At 39.1% G+C, this 4,895-nt stretch overlaps 1 non-coding gene across 1 annotated transcript; it reads left to right on the forward strand.

Moving 5' to 3' along the window:
- The first annotated feature begins 4,449 nt into the window (after nucleotides 1-4,449).
- LOC147901861 (U5 spliceosomal RNA) lies at nucleotides 4,450-4,568 on the forward strand. The gene has a single exon (XR_015541089.1). It is a non-coding gene; the product is annotated as a U5 spliceosomal RNA (small nuclear RNA).
- Nucleotides 4,569-4,895: the final 327 nt, after the last annotated feature.

Consider the following 4,895-nt stretch of genomic DNA (forward strand, 5'->3'; position numbering starts at 1 on the left):
AATTTGATGTAGTATCCTTGGTTCAAAAAGGGCTCTAATTGGATGTATCCTTGGCAAGTGAATAAAGTCCTCAACATATTTCAACAAAGATTTACTAAATCTTAAGGAAAACTTGATGGATTCAATGGCCGTGAATTTGGCTCATCTTTTCTAGATGTCGACTCGCTCCTAAGCTCTCAAAATAGCCTTCCCCAAATCACTGCCAATTGATATAGTGGGTTCTTGTTAAAACAAAGTAGAAGCTATTGCTTAAAATCAATGCTCCACTCTCATGTAACAAACCTACATGGGTTCCAACTAGATCTACTTTGTAAGGGCCCCCTTTATGAGGAGAAGGCACTGAGTAGCATGGATGCTCAGTAGGTCTTATGGTGTAGCATTCAAAGCTTTTCAACTTCAAAATCTATCAAGCACCCTATCTCTCCCCTTCTTTTTTCAATAATAGTTGGTGCTCTTGGATGGTTTATTCAGCATGAAGTGATGATAGCCAAGAAACTCCAAACATGTAATTTTCTATAAATTATTTCAATAGATGGCACCTTCTTCCCAACCTTGTGGTGGTTGATGAGGAAAATTTGATGGAATACTTGAAACAATAGAGGATGGTGGTTGTAGGTTGGGTGAATGCAAGGGAAATAGAGATTGAATTCTAATGGGTTATGTAGGCTATCATTTTATAGCGCTTATTGTGAGGTCAATTGGTGCTTAGCCAATGTCTAACTAAAACATCCCCATATCAATGAACCCATACCATCGTGTTGGAGGCTCCCACTCTTAAACCACCACTAGTGAGCTATTGGTTCCCTTGGGACCCCCTAGCTAGGGCACTACCCAAAACCCCAGCTAATGCTCACACCTATGACCATCAAGCTACACTTGGCCTCCGCTAGTGTCTATTAACATATACCTTAGCAGTTGCAATGGTTAACAATAACAAATGCCATTTTTGAAAGAGACTCCCAAAGTCCCAATGTGATTTTGAATCAAACTCCAAAAGTTCCTATCCATCTTGTAATAGGCTTCCTCAAAGTCAACCTTGATAAAATAATATATTGATTTGTTTACTTCGCATACTTAACTCCATTTCACATGTTAATTATTGCATCTAATATACCTCTCCATTCGATGAATCCTTTTTACTCCTCCCAATTCGAGAACTATGCCTTATTCTTCAACTGAAGAGCAAAGGTTTTGTTTAAAAGCTTATAAGAATAGTTCAACATAGCCAAAGGTGTCTAATTTTTTAGGAGACCCCAACATCTTCTTTTAAAATGAGTTTTATCACCCCACAATTCATATGGAGTTGTAAGAAACTCAATTCTTTGCTCTCATTCCTTTTTACTCCTCCCAATTCGAGAACTATGCCTTATTCTTCAACTTAAGGGCAAAGGTTTTGTTTAAAAGCTTATAAGAATAGTTCAACATAGCCAAAGGTGTCTAATTTTTTAGGAGACCCCAACGTCTTCTTTTAAAATGAGTTTTATCACCCCACAATTCATATGGAGTTGTAAGAAACTCAATTCTTTGCTCTCATTCTCAAGCTCCAATAGTGGGCCAATAGCTTTGGTACATAAAAGATTTGAAAAAATTCCATTAGTCCCTAGGATCTTAACATCTTCCTTAAACATGTTTCAATTCTTGTAGGGTGAGAGGTTTATCTAGCTCTTGAGCTTGAAATGTAGATAGGGTGTTGCTCAAGTGTAGGCTATTTTAGATCCTCTAACCTAATGGCCGATAACCCTTTTCTATACCAATAATTTAGTAGTGCCAGTATACAAATCGATCTTTTTAAGCCTCAATTTGCACTTTGACCCCATCCAATTTACTTAAATAGTGGGACTTTCCTCAAACTTGATCTTTCTTTTGATGAGTCAAAGCTTTCATTGGTTCATCTATCCATTGTGCCTATCCACCACTCTTTCAGGTACTTCTTGGCCCGCATAGCATTAATCATTTAATGTCATTCTTGCATCAATTAGCTTTAGCTAATTTGTTGCATTTCCCATGTGATCCTCATCATCAAGTACAACTATGACTTTTTCTACATTGTTCAGTTTGTTAGCTCTAGTTTGGGCTACTTTTCTTCTTGGTCCCATTAGGAATTTCCAAATGTCCCTCAACTCCTATCCTAAGGATTATTCCAAATCTTAACCGCTATACGGAGGATCATAACTCCTATCCTAAGGATTATACCAAACCTTAACTCCTATCGTAAAGATTATTCTAAATCTTCATGACCTGATTCTTTTACTAATTTGAACTAAAAGAAGAAAGGGTTAGATTTGAATCATGAATCTCAAGGTTTTTCCCCCATCCGAAAATTCAAGTCAAAGTAGGCTTGCAATATGTGAGATAAGGTAGGCTTTGTAAACCTTGTAGTTTGCCTACCAATAACCATAACAAAGAGTCTTGGAGAGATGAGCTCAGTACAACTCAACGTGCATCTCCAATCTATTGGTTGGACCATGAGAATCCAAAAATCCACCAATTTGTTGAAGTCTTTAAGCAGATCCCACGAGGCTAGTTGAATCATGTAGAGAAACACTTCTTGAATGGATATCAATATCAGAGATACAGTGGAGATTAAGATCGATTCAATGTTAGAGATGCAATAGTAAATAAGAGGAGACGGACAAATTAAGCACATCATGGGAGCATATGACTTTTTGATCTATCTTTATTAAGATTAAGTGAATTGACTTAATGCTCCTTTAGATATGTGTTGATGTGCCCAATTAGCAAGACTTGCATACGTACATGGCACTCTATCATCTTCTTAGTATCCTGAGGCTTGGCCAAGTTAATGTGAAGAAATTCCCTTTTTTAAATTAGTCATTCTTGAAGCATTAAGAACAACAATAAAAATAAGTTGCGTGTTAGTATGCGGTACATTTTAAAAACATAACAATCGATACATTTCAAAGACAATTGATGAGCTCTCATGAAAAGGGTTCGACTAGAAATGAAGATTCAATTAGCAAGATTGATGAAAGGCAGGGCAAACAGGTGGGTAAGCCCAAAACTACAACGCAGATGACTTTTTCCTTCTCTTCCTCTCTGTATTTCCTAGCTCAATATTTGGGAGAATCAAAGGCCGTATAACATTAGAATCCAAGCTACTAATGCTTGTTGTAGAGCGGCGCATACTCAAAACTGAAGCGTTTGATCATAGTTTACCATCCAATAACCAAGCATGATATTGTGGAGTAGCTCAACCATCACAAACCATAATAAAAAATTCACAGCTTGACCTAGTTTTGAACACCTTCTTACCAACATTAAATCTACAAGCTGGTGGAGCTGTTTTATGATACCGTTTCTGTACGGGCAGGATCACTCCAGGTGGCGTCTGTGGCTATGGGATTATCCCCAGGAATCAGCAACAGGGGCCCAAGAGAGTAATCCGTTCCAGGAAACAATTCTTTCCCTCTTAGACCAGTACTTGGAGTTGGAAGAAGCCTATCAAAGACTTCAGCTGAGTCGGAACCTGTATGTATGCAGGTGTGTGCATATAATGTTGTATGGATTAATAAACATATCCCAAAGAAGATTTATTAAGATTAGAGATGATGAGGAGTTAGATGTCTTCCTTGATGTTGGACCCCTCCACATAAAGGATCTAGGGGCCATGTTTTTCACTAAATTTAAGAAATATGTTATTATGATTATGCTAAGCCTAACAAAGACCCCCTATTAGAGATGCAAAACTAATTACGAGGAGGAGAAATTAAGCACATCATCGGATCATGCGACTTTTTGATGTATCTTTATTGAGATCGAGTGCATTGACTTAATGCTCGTTTAAATATGTATTGAGCACTCTATCATCTTCTTGCCTTGGCCAAGTTAACATGAAGAAATTTCCTTTTTAAATGAGTCATTCTTGAACAACATTAAAAATAAGGTTCATGCAAACAAGTGGGTAAGCCCAAAACTACAAAGCATATCACTTTTTCCTTCTCTTCCTCCATGTATTTTCTAGGCTAAATTTTGGGAGAATCAAAGCCCGAATAACTTTAGAATCCAAGCTAGTGCTTGTTGTAGAGCGCCGCGGACTCAAAGCCAAAGCGTTTTATCATAGTAAACCCACCCTCTAACCAAGCATGATATTGTGGATCAGGAGTAGCTTAACCATCATAAGCCATAATAAAGAATCCACAGCTTGACCCAGTTTTTATCTCAGTCAAGTTGTTTTATATACGAGAACATTTATGTGGGATTGCACACATATCAGATTATCCAGAAAAAACAACCATGTAGAGCACAGAATCGCCTAAGATGCGTAAATACAAGCCGGTGTGAAAGTCGATGCAATCGAAGTAGTGTGATCTGGATCATCAAGAGGCATGCATGGGACACGTGCTTCTCTATCCCATATACGGTATTTTGAAAAGACTCACTTTGTGGTGCCGTATATAAGCTCACACACGGCCCGTCAGACAACATGGAAGCTGCGTGTTGAGCACAGAGCGATCTATTCTTTCGCCTTTTACTAAAGAATACCGTGTGCTCGGCACAGAAAATAGCGTATCCGAATTTTTGGTGCGGCTCCTCTCTCTGTGAGGGGGGCTCCTCAAAAGTAACAGCTAAGATGGAGAGCCTCGCGCGAGGCGGCAGCGACCTCTCATTTCAGGCGGCAGCGACCTCTCCGGACTCGGTTTGACAGTGTGGACTCAGGGATTGCATACACTGCAGCAGCGGGTTGGTTTTGGGTGACTCTATCATTGCCCAAGAATGTGGGTATCGTTTGCTCCGGTGCATTTCTGTTCGCTATTACCATTTTTCATTGGGTGATGCTAGCATCGCCTATTGACTCTCTTAGAATGTAGGTATCGTTTGCTCCGCTCAACCGAGTCTCCTTTTATGGTTTCCTGAATTCGCATGGTGCTACAGGC

Source organism: Dipteris shenzhenensis, chromosome 5 (assembly GCF_047967505.1).
Source record: "Dipteris shenzhenensis isolate YYH24624 ecotype China chromosome 5, Dip_SZ_1.0, whole genome shotgun sequence".
Taxonomy (NCBI): domain Eukaryota; kingdom Viridiplantae; phylum Streptophyta; class Polypodiopsida; order Gleicheniales; family Dipteridaceae; genus Dipteris; species Dipteris shenzhenensis.